Genomic DNA, 19,872 nt, shown 5'->3' with positions numbered 1-19,872 from the left:
TCTGCTGAGGACGGAAAGCTGCCCAACCTCACGTTTCAAGGCCTATGTGGCCTCAGAGCCAGACACCCCAAAGCTCCACCCAAACCAACCCCAGGGTAACAAGGGTGAGCAACTGCCCTGATGTCGCAACTCCTATATTTACAAAAACAGACAACTTTGACCCCGCTGGGAGGCATCTCCTTGTCTCCTAATTAACGGTTTTACTTTCCTTTGACCAGCGGCCAGCTGTCCCGGGGAACCGCCGTGGCACAGGAGAGCTAAATGCTAACAATTGGAAGTAAGGAGGAGGCCAATAAAACCAAAACACGTTGCAGTGTGACCTGAGGACTGGGAACACATGTGCTGGTTTGTGTTTTTTTTTTTTTTTCTCACCAGGGAGAGGTTTTCAGGCTGTGAACTCCTTGTCATTCATCCCTTGGATTATTGATTAAAAGAAGCTCATAACTGTTAGGCTCCTAAAACCAGAAGGGCATACTCACAATCAGACCATGATCAAAGCACACAGAGAGGCCCAGAGATTTGTAGCCCACTTCCTTGTGCGTAAATAGGAGCCCCAAGGGGGGAGCCGGGTCTATAGCAGCCAGCAGCCCCACTGTGGTTGAGACAAGAGGAGGTGCCCAGCCCGGTGTGTGCTACAAACAAGTTATATAAAGATGGCATCGAACTCACAGCCCCAGGGAGCAAGCTCTTTGGCCATCGCCAGAGATGCCAGTGAACAGAAGTCCTGAAGCTGACTGGTGGGGAAGGCCACACTTCCAAAAGGGCAATTTTTCCATTCACACCTCTCTGGAGCGCTTGGCCGGAGCACTTTGCTCTCGAATCCTTCGTTTCTTCGCCTATACGATGGGAATGATAACTGTAGGACTATGTGGAGAAGTAAATGAGATAATAATGCAGGTCAGGCCATGGCACAGGACCCTGCAGCCAGTCAGCCCTCGACAGATGTTGGCAGAGATGCTGCTGGGCTGCGGATGCTGACCCCGCTGTTCACGAGTAAGTAGGAGAAACCTTTATTTAAACCTGATTTTTTTTTTATTGTGCTAGTCTTCACGAGAAACTTCTTCCTTCGTTTTCAAAAATAAAAACTGCTTTTTTTATTTTATTTTTTTTTACCTTTTATTTAAACAACAGTCCTGTCTCTTTAGAGTTAAAGGTCTTAACTAATATCAGCCATGAACTTGCTCATCTTTTTCTTCTTTGTCTGACAAACATCAGGCCGTGTTCCGTTATAAGAGATGCTGCCTATGGAAAATCTTTTAAAGTCTTGGCAAGGCCGTGGAACGAGTCGGGATGCCTTGATTTGTCTGATACCCATTTCAGCTCATGCTTCTCTGCATAATTAAAAATAAGAAGACGCCCAGGGTTCTGAGGCCCGTCCAGGCAGCAGCCCCTGCCTGTTGAGGAACTGGTCCCAGCACGAGGATGTCCCAGGCCCTGGGGACGACCTGGACCTGAAGGTGCAGTGAACCCTGTGTTTACTTCCTTGTTGATTTCCCTTCTCTGGCTCCCAGCTCATTTTCCCATTGCCTGCAGGAAAACAACATTCAGGGGTGCGGTAGGACTGACTTGGCAGGCCGAAAGGTGAACAAAAGGATCCTGGCTTTTCCTGAGAGCACAGGGACGGTCAAGGGAGCCTGGGCCCCTTCCAGACCAGAACAGATTAGTCACTGATGCTAATGAGCGCTGCTCGGTGGGGGGGCTGCTCTCCCTGGAAGCTCCTGGGAGGCTGCTCTCGGGTTCATGGATCAGCATGACACAAAGCCTTGCAAAAGGGGCAGGAGGTGAGCTGATTACCTCCAAGGCCGAATGGTTTTCATGCCTGTCTGGAAGAGGAGACACAGGAAAGAGAGAGAAAATCTCCCTGGGCCACAGAAGATCAGCTCCCAAGCGGACTGCCCCCCACCCGAGGCCTCACACGACTGGGAACCGGTTCACCGTGCAGCAAAGGTAAGAGTCCCGCCTCCCCCTCCAGGGAACATCTCATGTGATTTGAGACACTTTGCGATTTGAGACACTTTGCTCCTAACTCTCCCAGCCCAGCCTCCCACCCTTAGCCCGACCACCCACCCCCCAGCACCCACCACACCGCCCCTCCAAGTTGTTGAAGACAGCCAAAAGCTAGAATGTCTAGGTATGTCTTTTTCAAAACACTCCAGAAAGGCCCTCAGGATATCTACATTTTTAATACCTGATTTTTTTTTATTGCGCTACTCTTCACAAGAAACTTCTTCCTTCATTTTCAAAACTAAAAACTGCTTCTTTTATTTTGTTGGGGTTTTTTGTTTGTTTGTTTTTTACTGGTCCAACAGGTCAGTAAAAACATAAACAACCCCACTAACAGTAATTGGATTCATATAACATTATTCCTCATCAGTATCCGAAACATATTCACCTATTTTGCTTCATTTCTGTAGTGGAAATAGGTATTGCCATTGCAGTTTTACTCACGGAGAGACTTAGGTCCAGGGAAATTTGACTTGCCTGCCAACATGTGGGTAGGTGAGTAACAGAGGGCACATCCTGTCTCTATTCCTGCCTCTTTGCAGTAGAACGGTGACTCTACCTTTTTTTTTTTAAGGATTTATTTATTTACTTACTTATTTAGAGAGCAAGAGCATGGGGAGGGGCGAGGGAGGAGGGAGAGAATCCTCAAGCAGACTCCCTGCCGAGCATGACCCCAAGATCACCACCGGAGCCGAAATTTAGAATTGGATGCTCAACAGACTGAGCCAGCCAGGTGCTTCTTCAAACCAAAATACCAGGCTATATTCTCTGCCACATATTCTGTGGCCAATGATCCGATGGGAGGATAGGATTTTAGAAATTGGAACTCATTCGCCTAGAAAATCCAGAAATAGAGTATCCAGTACGATATGCCACCTTGTTATTTATCGCTGTTTACATCCATCCCTGGGCGCCGAATCCAGTTCACCAAATGTTGATAAGCTGCATTCTGGGTGCCCAGCACTGGGCCACATATCGGAGCACGGTGCAAACCATGTGGCCAAGGCGTGCTGAAGGAATGCACTGTGGGGGCCGAGGGTGGAGGTCGTACATGAGAAGACTCTCCACGGGACAGGAGCTTCACACTTGAGCTTGGCATAAAGAGGGGACTTTGACTGAGGGGGAGCTTTTCAGATTGGGACCACTCCCCACAGTAGGAATTTGCTCATGGAACATTCAGAGCAAGATGGTGACAACAGAACAGGCGACGAAGAGCACATTCTGGGAATTAGACTTGAATCTCGGTACTATTTTCCACTCGCTCTGTGCCCTGGAGTTAATCCAGTTAACTCTTATGACCTCAGTGTTCTGAAAGGCAAAATGGGAATAATAGTATCACCTCGTTCATGGAGTTGTCTTAAGGTTTAAATGAGAGAATGCATGTAAAGCCTTTGCTGGCACGTAATGAGCGCTCAAAAATACTATTTAATTACCCCATGCCTGCTTCCATGGGAGATACTAGGAGTGCAGATGAGAGGAGCTCTACTCTCAATTTGATCAAACATTGTGAATTAGTTGTGTGCAACCAGCTACGTGCGGTGCAGTAATGCCCTGGGACCACAGACAGAGGGATCATCTGTAGGTATTCTGGGCCTGTTGGGGGAGGCGGGAAGACGTTTCCCAGTAGAGGCCCTGTTGTGTAGGCAGGTAGTGAAGGACTATCTCAGTGAAGATAGTGAAAGGAGCTGCGCCGATGTGATTTTGAATCCCAGTTTCACCCCCAGCCACATACACAGCACCGCGTGGATATCTACTTATTCAGGAATCTCTCCATCCTTCACTAGGTGAGTGGAAGGAGAATATTTCTCCTCTGCACCTCATCAGAGTGCCAGCCTGTCGCAGACAGACCCTGAGCCTGCTTCTGGAGCAGCCACTCCAAATTTTGTCCGCCCAAAGCAGCCTCTGGGTGCCTGTGTTCTGGAAAGTCTGGAAAACACGATTCCAACCTAGCATATGCATTACATGTAGATGGAGATACAGATATAGATGAAGCATAGACGTACGTATGTGTGTATTTAGAAAGACCTCAAACTTATAGAAAAGTCACAGAGACGGTACAGTACAAAGAATTTTGCACTGCATTTTCCCAGATCCTTTGAGAGTAAGCTGCCAAAACAGTGCCTCCTCTTCCCCGTGTATTGTAGTGTGTACTTTAGCGTGTGTTTTCTATACCCAAGGACGTTCTCCCGCATAACCGCAAAGTCAGGAAATCGATGTTGATGTATTCCTGTTTTCTAATCTTCAGACCCCAGCAAGTTTTCATCAGTTGCCATTTCTGTTAATGATTTTTACAAAAGATTTATTTAGGGAATCCCTGGGTGGCTCAGCGGTTTAGCACCTGCCTTTGGCCCAGGGCACGATCCTGGGGTCCCGGGATCAAGTCCCATGTCAGGCTCCCGGCATAGAGCCTGCTTCTCCCTCCTCCTGTGTCTCTGCCTCTCTCTCTCTCTCTCTGTCTATCATAAATAAAGAAATCTTTAAAAAAAAAAAGATTTATTTATTTTAGAGAGAGAGTGAGTGTGAGTCCAAGTGGGGGAAGGGACAGCAAGAGGAGAGAGAGAATCTCAGGCAGACTCTGTGCTGAGCGTGGAGCCCAGAGTGAGGCTCCATCCCACGACCCATGAGATCCCAATCTAAGCTGAAACCTGGAGTCGGATGCTCACCCGACTGAGCCACCCGCGCACCCCCACCAGTTACCACTTAATCCTTGGACCAACTCAAGATTTTAAGGCTCAAGTGCTACATTTAGCTGTCACCATGTTCTTTGCTCCACGATCAAGCCTTCTTCAGTAGTCCCTTCACTTTCACAATTTTGGCCCTTTTTAAAAAATACAGGCCAGTTTTTCTGCGGAATGTTCCTCAATCTGGGTTTGCCTGAGTTTCCTTGTGCTTTGACTCAAGTTTTACAACCTTGGCCCAAAAACATCACAGAAATGAAGCTGTGTCCCTCTCATTGCATCCTATTGGGTGGCAGACGATTTTAAACTTCACTGAGGGGGCACCTGGGTGGCTCAGTGGTTGAGCACCAGACTTTGGCCCAGAGAGTGATCCCGGGGTCCTGGGATCGAGTCCCACTTCAGGCTCCCCAAAGGGAGCCTGCTTCTCCCTCTGCCTATGTCTCTGCCTCTCTCTGTGTCTCTCATGAATAAATAAATAAAATCTTTAATTTTTTTTAAACCATAGCTGGATTTTAGACTTGAGGACAAGAGGCTCTGGAGCCGGGCTTTCTGGGTTCAAACCCTGCCTCTGCTACTTACTAGCTGTGTGATCTTAGGCAAGTTACTGTTCTGTGCTCTAGTTTCCTTAACTATAAAACTAGAGATTATAGGGACACCAGGGTGGCTCAGCGGTTGAGTGACTGCCTTCGGCTCAGGTCATGATCTTGGGGTCTGGGATCGAGTCCCACATTGGGCTCCCTGCATGGAGCCTGCTTCTCTCTCTGCCTGTGTCTCTGCCTCTCTCTGTTTCTGTGTCTCTCATGAATAAATAAATAAATCTTAAAAAAAAAAAACCTGGAGATTATAATAGTACTTACCTCATGAGACCAGGGCCATTGTTAAATTAATTCTTTTACGTAGCACATAGAAAAATGCATAGTGTACATAAAGCATGTAATAAATATTAGATGTTTTTATTATTTCCCAATAGATAGATCAAACAGGGATTAAGGCATTGGCAAAACAGAGGCACCAAAAATCATCATTAATTAAAACAGAAAAATTTAAAAGAATGGATTTGGGCATTTCAACAGAAACTCTGAAGTCATTATCTTGAGAAAAATCAGAACTTTTGTGCCCTTCTGTAAGCTTACTTTATGGCTTGCTGTTGTTTTCTTTTGATAGATTTTGGAGGCTGGGAGTCCACTGTAATCTTTTCATTATTTTGGCCTCTAAAGGTCGGGGTGTTACAAGAGAAACATGCTATGGAGACCTCTGTTCTATTGGTCTCCCTGGCACAGAGATCCAGTAGGAGTAGCCATTGTACACACTCCTGGAGTCCCAGGGCAATAGGATCGGTTATGATTGTTCTGACACCTGCACCAAACAAGGCTACCCCAAAGCTGAAGAGAGGCGGTCTTAAAACTCAATTATTGCTAAAGCAATTCTGCACCCCACTGTTCCATGAGTGTGTGTGTGTGTGTTGGGGGAGGGATGGTCTTGAAACCCATCTTAAAGTCTTTTTGAAATAAGAGTTGGCAGCCTTTCAGCAGTGGCCTTCTACCCCCCTGTCACTGGAGCTGAGGGGACAGTCCTCCTTTCCCACAGCCCACACCCCCTGAGAGCCAGGGGAACCAGAAACAGAAGCTCAAAAGTACACATGGTGCATCCAAATTAAAGAACTTCTATGCATCGGATACAATCAACACAGTGAAAAGCAACCCATGGGATGGGAGAAAATAGTTGCAAACCATGTATCTGATAAGGGATTCATATCAGAACATATAGAGAACTCCTACAACTCAATGACAAAAACAAAAAACCCATTTTTTAAACGAGCAAAATAGACATTTCTCCAAGGAAGATGTACAAATGGCAAAAAAGCATATGAAAAGATGCTCAGGGCAGCCCCGGTGGCACAGCGGTTTAGCGCCGCCTGCAGCCCAGGGTGTGATCCTGGAGACCAGGGATCGAGTCCCACGTCGGGCTTCCTGCATGGAGCCTGCTTCTCCCTCTGCCTGTGTCTCTGCCTCTCTCTTCTTTCTCTCTGAATAAATAAATAAATAAATCTTTTAAAAAAAAAGAAAGAAAAGATGCTCAATGTCATTAATCTTTAGAGAAATGCAAATCAAAACCACAATGAAATATTACTTCACACCCATTAGGGTGGCTGCTATAAAAAAAGAGAAAGAAAGAGAAAGAAAAGAAAGAAAGAAAGAAAGAAAGAAAGAAAGAAAGAAAGAAAGAAAGAAAGAAAGAAAGAAAGAACGAGCCAAACCCACAAAATAACAAGTATTGGTAAGATCCCTTGCTACACCATTGGTAGGAATGGAGAATGGTGCAGCTGCTATCGAAAACAGTATATGGTGGTTCCTCAAAAAATTAAAAATAGTTACCACATGATCCAGAAATTCCACTTCTGGGTATTTACCCCCAAAGAATTGAAAGCAGGGACTCAAACAGATATTTTTACACCCACAGTCATAGCAGCTTCATTCACAAAGCCAAGGGATGGAAGAAACTCAAAAGTCCATGAACAGATAAACATAGGAGAAGGGAAGGAAGAAGAAAATAAGATAAAAACAGAGGGAAGCAAAACATAAGAGACTCTTAACTCTAGGAAACAAACTGAGGGTCGCTGGAGGGGAGGGGGTAACTGGGTGATGGGCATTAAGGAGGGCACGTGATGTAATGAGCACCCAGTGTTCTATGCAACTGATGAATCGCTAAACTCTACTCCTGAAACTAGTAATATGCTGGATGTTAACTACATTGAATTTTTTAAAAGTCCATAAATAGATGAATAAACAAAATGTGGTATATCCATGCAATGGAATACTCTTCAACCTTCAAAAGGAAGGAAATTCTGATCCATGCTGCAGCATGGATGAGCCTTGAGGACATTATGTTAATTGAAATAAGTCTGTCACAATAGGATAAATACTATAGAATCCCACTTATATGAGGACCCTAGAGTAGCCTGGAGCTGGGGGGTGGGGGTGGGGATGGGGAGTTACTGTTTACCAGGCACAGAGTTTCAGACTGGGGAGATGAAAAGAGTTCTGGATGGTGGTGGTGGTGGCACGGTAACATCAGTGTGCTTTACACCACCTGAACACTTTCAAGTGGTCTTTAAAATGGTAAATTGGATGCTTTCTGATATTTACCACAATTAAAAATCATAATTAGGAAATGCCCATCAAGCTGGGCTTTTCCCTAGCAAGGCGATTCTAGAAAAAATTAGAACTGTAGAAGAAAAATAATTCTACACTTTCTAGGGAAATTTTCCACATCTCAGAGTTTCTCAAGGAATGTCAGAGACCTAAACTTTGGTACTCAAAAAAAACCTTTTTTTTTGAAGTCCTTCTCTGAGAAAAGAAGTAAGAAAATCCATCTCGGTCAGAACCTGGTCAAATTCAAAGACTTGCTGAGATATTCTCTGCCCATCACAACCTACCAGTCTTCTCGTGATGTAAGGAGGTCACTTCCTAAAATTAATACGATCAGCATCATTTTGAAGATGCAGGTGTGAAAGAGGCACTATTCAATAGGTTGATGGTTCAATTATGCATATGTTGCTAAAATATTTAAAGCTTGTAGTTCTTGACTGGGGACAGACGAGCCAAAGGTGCTGTGTGAGAGGGTTTTTAAAAGACATCCGCCTCAATGTCTTGTGCTGGTTCCTTGGGCACCGAAAAGTACAGAAACAGACCCAGCGTGAGGCTAAATCTGAATTTGAGGTCACAGCCTGTGTTGGGTGAAACATCTGCCTAACCTCTGGATCTGGGTCAGCAGGAAAGGAGGAAATAGAACAAGGAGGGCTTTTCCTCCCTCTTTCCTGAATACCTGACCAGGAGGCCAGCTCTGCCTCCCGGGGCGGGTCCGGCCTTTTACTGCTTCCTCTGAAGCTAATCTTGCAGGCTCGCTTCACCTCTGCAGGGTCTCAATTTACTCATATGTAAAATCGGAACAATAATGAAATACCAGCGGGCAACAGTGCATAGTAAGCCATAAAACAGATGTGTGTTTTTATTTATTTGCATACTACTTCATTCTGCAAAGAAATTATGTTGACGACAAAGCAGATAATAGGAAGTAGGAGAGAGTCACCGAGAGATGTTTCTGGTCAGCATGGTGCTTTCAGTTTTTCACATTAGCCACCAGCATCTAAAAATCAGATGATTTCATATAAAAATCCAAATTTTAAATTCTGTTAAAATATAGAAACATCCGGCCACACGGGCCCCATGTTTCTCTGCTAATTCACTCACTCAGCAAACTTGGACTGGGTGAGAATTCTGTGTCAGGCGCTCTTCAGGGTGCTGGGACATAGCAGAGTAATTATAATTATTATAATTAATTAAACAGATAAATAAGATGATTACAGAAAATGAGAAACGCTACGAATAAAGCAGGGTCAGAGGCTAGAGACTGATGGGGTAAAAAGGCAGTGCTATTTTAGGAGAGTGGGCAGGGGAAGAACTTTTCCAGTTTGCCACAGTCCATACACCATGACTTATTGGCCTGCTCACGTCGGTCATTTCCTGCTGCCTGTTTGGCAGCTGGAGGCATCTGAGGTCATGAGCTCTGCAATAAAATGATGGAAAAAATATTTTTAAAAGATTTTATTTATTTATTCATGAGAGACACAGAGAGAGGCAGAGACACAGGCAGAGGGAGAAGCAGGCTCCTCACAGGGATCCTGATGTGGGACTCGATTCCTAAACTGAGATCACGCCCTGAGCCAAAGGCAGACGCTCAACCGCTGAACCACCCAGGCATCCCAAAATGATGGAAAATATAATCTAGAATTTAAATCAGGAATGGGGGACATATAAATAAGCGTTGAAAAAAATAAAAAGAAAAATAAGAAAAATAAATAAATACATAAATAAATAAGCCTTGAATGGCAAGAGCAGAAGGAATAGGATCCAAGTATGAATGCCATGAGAGCCTACATGAGTGGTTACAGTTGAGCGTCAGATTTCACTCTGCGCTTCCTGGAACTCAGAGCCAAAGGAGATATGGCCTATGGTGGCATTTTCAGTTTTGGGAGAACAGAAATAAAGCCATTCATTCCTTCATAGGTGCAGAGCTTTCATCACCTGAATTTGGAGTAGAAACTGATGACACCGGGCTTTCTAGAGGGAACGCTGAGTGATAAAGTCATCAGTAGTCTCACCAACACAGGCACAGAAGTAGAGGAGTTTCCTTGGTTTCAGTCATTCATTCAAAACACCGTCACTGAGACACTAAGATAAGCACTAGAGATGCAAAAATGGCCTGTTGTGCTCTTTTCTTTTTCCCCTAGTGTCCATAGATAACAGACGAGAACACGCTTCATCTACACTAACCTCAGTGAAGGTCAAAATAATGTCACGCAGACCCCTCGTTCCCGCTGACCTCAATGCACGGGGTAGTCCGCACAATGGACAGAATGCCTGTCACTCAAACTCTCTTCCTTCCATAAATCTATCCTCTCTCAGCTGGTTCTTAAGAAAGAAAGAGTAGAATGAACAGCTCCTAGTGACATTGGTCGGTGACAGTCATCCTTATCACTGAAAGGCAACTCCTGTGGCCTTTGGACCTCTTGATGTAAGTAGGTAAATCTCCTTCCCTTTTACTGGAACAGCCCCATGGGGGAACATGGATGGTTATGCACACTGACTCCTTAATGTGGAGAACAGCCCACCCGGGGGAAGGAAATGATTAAATCCATTCGCCCCCTGCACAAGAAGATTCTCCTACATTCCTGGGCTGGCAGGAGATCTAGCCTGTCTTCTTTTTTTTTTTTTTTTTAATTTTTATTTATTTATGATAGTAACAGAGAGAGAGAGAGAGAGAGAGGCAGAGACACAGGCAGAGGGAGAAGCAGGCTCCATGCACCAGGAGCCCGACGTGGGATTCGATCCCGGGTCTCCAGGATCGCGCCCTGGGCCAAAGGCAGGCGCGAAACCGCTGCGCCACCCAGGGATCCCTCTAGCCTGTCTTCTAGAATGTTCCCAGGAAGTTTTTTCAGGGCTCCAGTGTCCAGAGTGTCATGAGTTCCCTTGCCAAAGGAGCCCCAAGGCTTCTTAGTTTATGTTAGCTCCACTGTGAACCCCCAGGTGCAGAGCGCATCTACACCTTGAGATGTGCCTCCTGTCCCAGGAGAAAACACATAGGCAAAAATGCAGTTGAGCCAAATTTTCTGTCCTTATTTTTTTGGCCCAGATGCTGCCCGGCTGAGTCCTTATCACCTGGATCACCTCTTGGCTCACTGGCGATTCTGTGGGCTCACTCTCCTGCACTTGGCAAGAACCAAGGCGTTGTCCGAGGGCCAGAACCAAAACATCGCTTCTCCCTCACTCTTTTGAAAACCAAGAAGAGCATTTTGACTGCCAGGTGTAATCCTTACCCAGACTTCCTCCACTCCATTACCACCCTTCTCTGTTACTCTGACTAAATATCCCCTTTGAACCAACCTCACAGAACTGGTTCTCTGGGTTTGCAACAATGACCTTCCAGAAACACCCTGAGTTCAGTGGCTGGCACGAGCCTCGCAGGCTCTGCTTGGCCATCTGGCAATGAGGCCCTCCTGATGTTGAAGTAACCGACCCTCCCGGAGATGTTATCCAAGTCACTTGACGTGGAATCCTGCTCCGTCCTGGAATGGGACAGCCCTAGAGTTCCCAAGGACTTGCTATGGGAGTCCCAGCTAGTGCTATGTTTTCTGACAAAGCTCACCGTGTACACTCCTTTCCGCAGACCATACAAATATAGAGGCATATATTTACACACATTCACAAATATCTCAATATATAACACATTGTTTTAACTTAAATTCCTTTTCATTCATTTCTTTCATCACTAGAGTGAAGTATACAACACAGTGAGTTCAACATATCCATCAGGTTTTGTTGCTGAGGGGCGAGGGCTATCGTTAAGGCTTGTCGAGAAAAATATCTTTTCATAGACTAACAAAAATTTGTCCCCAGCTGGCACTAAGCGACTGGGAAACACACCTGGCAAGGTGCTTTGTGTTCAGCAGGTGCTCAGTTCATGAAATAATAATAATCACAACCCCCTACTGGGTTCTTCTCCTGTGTCAGCCACTGTCAAACCCTACGTGGCTAGGTTTATCTTTTTTCATATTTCTAAAAAATACTAAGGTTATTTCATTTTTCAGGTGGAGACTCTGTGGTTTGGAGAGATTAAGTAACTTGCCCAGAGTCACTGTGTGGCAGGACTGGGTTTGAAAGCACGTCCTTGATCCTTCAGAGCTCCTGGAGGGAGAAGGGATGGGGAGGAGGGCTGTGAGAGCATGCAGGGCTTGGGCAGCCAGCTCTTCACATCCCTTCAAGCATCTGGACCAAGGCTCTACGTCGGTACCGCAGGGCTCATCTGCTTAATGAATAAAGAACCGCTTTCCCAGAACTTGTGACAGTCATATCCACTGTGTATTCTGGCTGACACCTGGTTAAATCATCAAGATCAAGGGTTCTCAGCCTCACCAACACTAGCATTTGGGGCTGGATAATTCTTGATTGTGGGAAGCTGTCTGGTACATTGTAGGATATTTAGAAGCATCCCTGCTTTCAACCCACTGGATGCCAAGAATACCTCCCAAGTTTTGACAATCAAAAATGTCTCTAGGTGATGCCAGATGTCCACTGGGGGGCAAAACTGCCCCATAAGGAGAGCCACTGCACTAGATACAACCAGAAGTGAAAGGATATAGAGGTCACACTGAAGTGATGGTGAACAGGGCCAGAGGTTTGGAAGCTTCTGTGTGTATGTCTGGGAGGTCTCCAGGATCCTTCGAATGATGCAACCCCTCTCATAGTCATGGCACCACTAGGACTCAAAGTAGAAAAGTCCAAGGCTCTAACCAGCTCAAAGGAAGCCTCAGGCTCTCAGGTGGGTAGAGCAAGGGTCCCTCCAAAGGGCCTTAAAGGGCCATGATTAGCCTTCCCCATGTCACCACCTTTGTGACAAGAAATTTGGATATAACTGGGAAATGTTCCTTTCTTATATAACCATCGCTGTAGCACTCCTTTGACCCCCAGGCATAAAAGGTTAGAGTAGCCATGCCATGCCAGATGTGACTTCAGGGTTATACGGGGTATATCAGAAGTGTCCCCAAGCTGATGTTGGTCTCTTGTGGCCTATCACAAGATGGCCAGTGGCCAGGAGAGCCCTTTGTTCCAAGCCCCACATTGGGTCAATTAAAATTTGACATCATCTCCAATGTTGTATACATATTGAATTTTTGCATTTGGTCAAAAGCACTAATGTGTTCAATATATACATTCAAAATATATCACGGTTTTCATATTTCTATTTTGGAATTTCTTTCATGTTCAACGTCCCAAGAGCCTCCAAAAGTGGATGTGGCCTCAGCCTGTCTGGACTTCTGGCGAGGCCTGCTTTCATCATTATAAGTCAGAATATGGCACATAAGGAGTGTTATCTCCAGGGCTTAGAAGGCCCTGGCCCCCAAGTTATTCCCCACATACTCTGATTAGTGCTGAAAAATTCTATGAAACTTTTCTTTGCAGTGTCTTACATTCCAGGATAATTCTTGAAATAGAAAATATCCCTGGGAGAAATCATAGAATAACCCCTCCAAACTCAATCATGAGAAAATAGTCAAGCCAATTTAAGAAGGGCTCAAAAGCTTTGAACAGTCCCTTGGCCAAAAGGAGACAAACAGATAACAAGAAAACACATGGAAATGATGCTCGACATCATTAGTCATTAGAAAAAAGCAAATTCAAACCAGAACGAGACATCATTACGTATCTATTAGAATGGCTCAACCGAAAAAGACTGACCAACTGAATGTTGGTAAGGATCCGTAGCAATCAGAACTGCTAATGGGAAGGTAAAATGGTCCAACTACTTTAGAAAACACTTTGGCAGTTTCATAGAAAGTTAAATGTATACCTGCCGTATGATCCAGCCATTGCACCCTTAAGTATTCACCCAAGAGACAAGAAAGCATTTATACCCACACAAAGACTTGTGCACATATATTCCCAGTAGTTTTATTTGTAATCATCCAGCACTAGAAACAACCCAATGCGCAGCAACGGGTAAATGCACGGACCCGACTAGTCCATGCACGTAATGGAATACCGCTCAGCAGTAAGAAGGAATGATACACGCAATATAAATGAATCCAAAATTATTTATGCGGAAAAGGCCACACAAAACAGAATACATACCTTATATAGAATTCTAGAAAATGCAAATAATTGATAGTTACAGAAAGCAGATCAAGACTTGCCTGGGGATGGTGGCGCAGGGGGAAGCGGGAGGGAGGGATTCCCAAGGGGCACAGGGAACACTCTGGGGGTGACGGACCTGTTTATTTTCTCAGCTGGGGTGATGACTGCATGGCCATATCCAGATGCCAAAGTCGGTCAGATTGCATTCGTTGGCTGTGCATTAGGAAGGAGCTCTGGAGCGAGGGTGCTGTGAGGGGGACACAGGCACAGTCGTTCAGTAGACCCACTGGGGTGATTTCTCCATTTCCCTCTCATCAGGCTGAGCACAGAGGTTGCAGTCACTGGCTGGATAGTGTTACTGGAGTGAAGTGTGAGAAACTCATAAAAAATGTAGCAACTTATGGGTGGGTGAAAGCCTTGCCAGGGCACCCCTCATACACCCCAAAGGGCACCTTTCATTTGGGTAAGCCCTCTTAGAGCCAGAAGAGATTAGATCAAAATACACTAGATTTATTTGCATAGCGAAATCCCTTCTTAGAGAGTCGAGAGAGCGCCTCCCCACCCAGAACAGAGAAAGTGACCGAGCAGCTTGGATCCTCTCCAGCATATTCAGGCCAGAAAGCTGAGCAGTATCCCAGTGTTCATTGAGGAAATCAAATGCACACACACACACACATACATACACACACACAGAGCAACAGCAGCACCAGAGCGAGCAGCCTCTGAGGCTGGGGTCTGCAGGTGCAGGCTCCAATTAGAGCAGCCGGCCTTCCAATACCTTTTCATCCCGAACAACGGCTGGGCCTCAGCCCCCGCCAGGGATGGAGGAAGGCTCCGGAAGGACGGCCGACCAGACTGGGGAAAACAAAGACTGTCCAAATGAAGGCAGCTCATGTGAGTCGAACCTGAAACCATAGCTTCATTTTTAAAACCTCTTGTGAGACTTAGCCAATGCACAATTTTGTGAAAAATCAGCCACCAGCCACCAGCCACAGGGAAACAAACTGCCTTCCAAGGCCCTCCACTCCTTTGTAGACCAGTGAGGCGCAGTATTTCCATAATGGCACAGTCTTGGTGGTGGTTTGCATCGTCGACACAGCAGTGGCCCCTAAACTGATAGATTTTTCAAGGTTGCAGGTGCAGGGCGGTCTCGCTCTAACTGCTGGCTCCTTATCATTTATATCACATCAAGGCATAAAGCTATGTGATTGGACCCTTGTTAGCAAAGAGGGGTGTGTTTGATGTGCTTGCCAGTGCTCTATCCTCAACAGAGAAACACTGAGATCGCAGACTCATTTTCTCCGTCCTCTTCCTCCTCTTCCTCTCTCCCCTCATGTTTTCTTACTGACTTTTTTCAAGAGAAGGTAGAAAGTTCAAGAAGCTTATACAGAGTTCTGGGATTCTCTATTATCAGGTCAGCTTATTCCACAGCCAAGGAAGCACTCCAAAGGAGAAGGAAGTCTCTGCAGGCATCACCTCCCGGGTGCTGCTTTCTGGGTTGCGTTGCCACCCCCTGCACCCTCTGCTTGGGGCTGCTTCTTCCCCTTCCTAATAGTCTTTATTGTCTTTTAATACAAATCTCCAAAGAAGTGCCAATAATTAGAAATGTTAAATGTTAATATTCCCACCGCCATGTCATCATAGCTCTGTGTTTCCCTCCAGATCTTGTCACTGGGCATACTTTTTTTGTTTACAATATGTGTGTGTGTGTTTATATATATGCATGTATGTGTGTACATATATATGCATGTATAGGTATATGCATATTCACACACACACACATATATATACATATACATATATAAACCTCCTGATTATTCTTGTAACTTGACTTCTCCACTGAATTTGCAGCCAGGAGATATGAATGGTTGGAAAGCTTAGAAACAGAAGAAACAGTCCTTTTGACACTTTAATATCCGAAGAGTCAATTCTTATCAGTGAATACTAAGCGTTCCTAGGGGAAATATAGAGTCAGGTTCCTGTGAGCCTCTGGTTCCAACAGTCATTAATTGATCAATATACAACCTTGTTCTATGTGTATTTCTATATAAAGACACCTTATTTAATATATATTGTTTGCTTATTAACATTGAACTCATGGTCAACAGAACAAATATCATGGGCCTGAACAAAGCATGTCTGACACACCTAGGTTCTCTATAAGGCACATCACAGCCTTCTTGTGTGGAGGAACACTGGACAACACATTAGAACTACATTTGGGGACCATTTTTAATACTAAAATCACCAACAGGGATGCCTGGGTGGCTCAGCAGTTGAGCATCTGCCTTTGGCTCAGGCTATGTACTGGAATTGGAAGGTATTTTGTTGGACCTCAGCTGGTCATTTGTATTTTTCACTGTCCTCAAAAGACCGTGACAGTGCCATGAGTATTGATTTGGCACTCATAAATAAATTTCAGTGAGTAGATGACTTTGCAAATATGGAATCCAAGATTAGTGAGAATCTACTATACCTACATTATATTAATGCCAGACACTGTGAGGACAGAAGGCATTTGGCCATTCATCCTTCTCTTCTGAAAATAATTTGTCACTTTTTTGTTAAAAATGCAGACAGCCTGGGTGACTCAGCAGTTTAGCACCTGCCTTCAGCCCAGGGTGTGATGCTGGAGACCGGGGATTGAGTCCCATCTCAGGCTCCCTGCATGGAGCCTGCTTCTCCCTCTGCCTGTATCTTTGCCTCTCTCTCTCTCTCTCTCTCTCTCTGTGTCTCTCATGAATAAATAAATAAAATATTTTTAAAATAATAATAAAAAATAAATTAAAATGCTACTGTGATGGTTGCCATGTATCATGACAGATCCTTTCCTTCTAAAGTGGTGCATTCAGGAATACCTGGTAGTCCCTTCTGTCTTGCTTCCAAGATCATCTTCAGAACCATAGGTGTGTTTGCATGGAGCCCAGTCGGGCTGAAGTCAGGAGGTCTGAGTCTGAGTGAGGCTTCAGGCTTCCATCTCCATCAGCAGCCTTGCCTTGAACAAGGCATATGTTCCCTCATCTTGGAAGGGAAAGTCTATGCTTCATCAGGTCTCAGACACTCGTTCTTTCACATTTTAAAATATCTAAGATGGCTTCTTTGTTTTATCATCAATGATGTGTTGTGGTTTAATTGGCAGTATTCTGTTTTCTTTCTGCGTGGTATATCAAACAAAGGTGCGTATTCCATCCTTTGGTTGGAAACTAAGAAATGATGGAATACAGCAATAACAACACCTACTTCCTGGTCTTATAGGGATTGAACAATGCTGCATTGTCACAGGCTTGTCAAAAGTGTGTGTGACCAGACATGTATGGCGCCATCAGTTGCAAATTAGGGAATGATTATCATGACTGGGAGTATTGCTCTGATCCTGGACTAGGTCAGACTTCTTACTTTTGCAATTGTACCATGACTCCTACAACTCTGACTATATTTTTCATGCAATGATGATACAAACATATTGATTTAGGGGGGTCATTAAAATTTTTTTGTCATTGGAAATAGCTTCTAAAAAGAGTTTGAGAACTATTACTTTGAGGAAAGTAAAATGAAAGTTTCATGAGAACTAGTGCAGTCCTTGTTCTGTGTTTATGATATTGCAGCTGTGAGGGTGCATGGGATCCAATTATTGGGATTCTCTTATTTGCATCATGAGGTTCCTTGACAGTATGAGCTGGACTTCCTGTCACTTAACTGCTTCTGCATATGTTCCGTCCTCTCAGTAATGAAAGTGAAAACATTAAGGCAATAACTCAGTCCTAAGTTAACCATATAACCCAAAGAATCTTCCATCCGGGTCATCCACATTGTCACCTTGATTGCTCTCTTTTGGGGGGGGAGGTCACCTAGACTCTGTGTCCAAAGCTTACAATACCTTCACTTCACACAGATACTTTAAATACAGACTTTGGCCATGTTTCCTTTATATATGTTTGTTTGTTCTTTGATGCCAAGGGTCAATATAAATCCAAAAAATATCTCAGGAGTCTAAATATGGACATGTGATGGGAACATCTAATTGGGCATGCAGGGCTGAATCCTGCCTCCCCGATAACAACATATGAAGGCGGTTTTATCAGTTATCCTATTGCCAAATTACTAGCAAAGTAAGTGAGTGCATGGAAGGGGGTAGGAAGCCAGAACTCATGAGGCTGCTTCTATGTGCCATTTTGTTAGTGCTTGTGTGCAAGTGTTCCAACACACCTACATATGGGCATTACCATCTCTGTTTTACTATTATCAATACTTGATACACGAGGTGACATAATTCCTTGAAGACCACAGGAATAAGGAACAGAATCACCTTAACACCCAAGTCCTGCCTCAAAGCCCTGCTCATTGTATTCTCAGGCACAAGGGGGGCCAGTTAATGCCTCAGAGATGCTGTTACACTTGTCCTGTCATCCACTTTTCCTGCGACCTTTGAGAGCAATTTTAAACCGAGCTGCTTGATTCACACTGTTGTATTCTCACCACAGTGACATGCATAAACAGGTGCTTGCTAATATATATATATATATATATTTTTTTGAGACAATGAAGTTTTGTTTTCCCACAAGCCAGGCAAGGATACATCCCTTCTGCTCCACGGGACCTCCTCCCTTAGAATAAGAAGAGAGAAAGAGAAAAAGTAATAGATGTGCAGTCTCAGTGAGATTCCTCTTTGATTTCCGTTCTGAATCCCAAGTATTATCCTCAGTAATTATTACTTTGGGGGTGCTGGCCAATAAAGATTAATATCTCCTTTTCTTAAACGTCATACTGGAACACAGAGATTTTAGCTGACCTGCCTAACCTCACACAGGAATTAGCCATGGAGCCAGAAGGGGAGCCCAATACTCCCAATAGTTCCCCTATCAGCCCACCCCGCTTATGCACACTTAATAAATATTTACAGCTTTAAATATCTTCCCAGCCACAGTTAGGACAAGAAGTACTTGTATGTATATATATGTGTGTATATATAAATGCATGTAAAACAGATGTGAGGAACATGAACTTGAATGAAAGGGACACAACACCCCTGACAATTAAAGTGCTAGACTAGAACTGAGAGACCCTAGATTTAAGACTTCTACTTTGTTTTTTTCAGTCTCCTGGTTGTTATTTAGTGTTCTGGGCAGAAAGTACAACCTGGACTAAAGGACCTAAGGTCTGTGGTCACTTAAAAGTGCACTGGTGAGAGACAATGAGGACAACGTTCACTGTGATGACTTTCCTAAGCTCGTGTTGCTCTGAAACATCGTGTTGGAAATAGTAGGAAAAAGTCTGTTGTAGGAAGGCTTGTTTTTAATGCATTGGCTAGAATATTGGTCAAATCGTGCCCTTGCTTCCCAATCGACATGTTTTATATTAAATCATGTATAACGTCTGCCAAGATACTGTTTCTATTTCACTTTATGATAATATTATAATAATTGCAATATAGGTACACTGAACGGACTCAATGTATCCTAATCACACACATTCTTTACTATAAGACATTGAGAAAGGAAAACACTTATCTAAATGGAAATTTATATTTCTTAATCAGTTAAACTCCTTTAAACATTGTAGGGAGTTACGTAAAATAATCCCAATTCAAATTTACTAAAAAAAAAAAAAAAAAAAGATGATTTTGTTGGCTCACAAGATGGAGAAGTTCAGAGTAGGGATCCAGTTCAAACAATGTCAGCACCCTGTTCCTTCCCCACATCCAGCCTCTGCACCTTTCTGCCTACATAGTGCATTGCCAGCATTCTATCTGCCCCCACCCCAAGTGTCAAGAAAGACGGCTGGTAGGCCTTGACCTAACTGCTTATTTTCAGAATGGTGAAGGGTGCTACCTTTCCCCCTCCCCACCATTCCAAAACGCTGGTGAAGGATTCTCGTTGATTTGATGAATCAGCCACCCCTTGGACCAATCCCTGAGACCAGAGAAGAGTGGACTATGGCCAAAAGGCTGGGTCATGTGCCCACCTTTCCTGCAGGGTGTCATAGTGAATCGATTAGGCAAT

At 44.4% G+C, this 19,872-nt stretch overlaps 1 protein-coding gene across 1 annotated transcript in view; it reads left to right on the top strand.

The window, feature by feature from the left end:
• Positions 1 to 1,215: 1,215 nt before the first annotated feature.
• LNX1 (ligand of numb-protein X 1) overlaps positions 1,216 to 19,872 on the top strand; it is a 174,853-nt gene continuing 156,196 nt past the window's right edge. The window contains exon 1 of the mRNA XM_038556092.1: positions 1,216 to 1,947. The gene's annotated coding sequence lies outside the window, so the exon portion shown is untranslated. The remainder of the gene's footprint in view (positions 1,948 to 19,872) is intronic.

The sequence above is a fragment of the Canis lupus genome, chromosome 13 (assembly GCF_011100685.1).
Source record: "Canis lupus familiaris isolate Mischka breed German Shepherd chromosome 13, alternate assembly UU_Cfam_GSD_1.0, whole genome shotgun sequence".
In the NCBI taxonomy this organism is placed as follows: Eukaryota; Metazoa; Chordata; class Mammalia; order Carnivora; family Canidae; genus Canis; species Canis lupus.
Note: the sequence above shows the minus strand (reverse complement) of the source record. Positions and strands in the feature narration are given on the sequence as shown.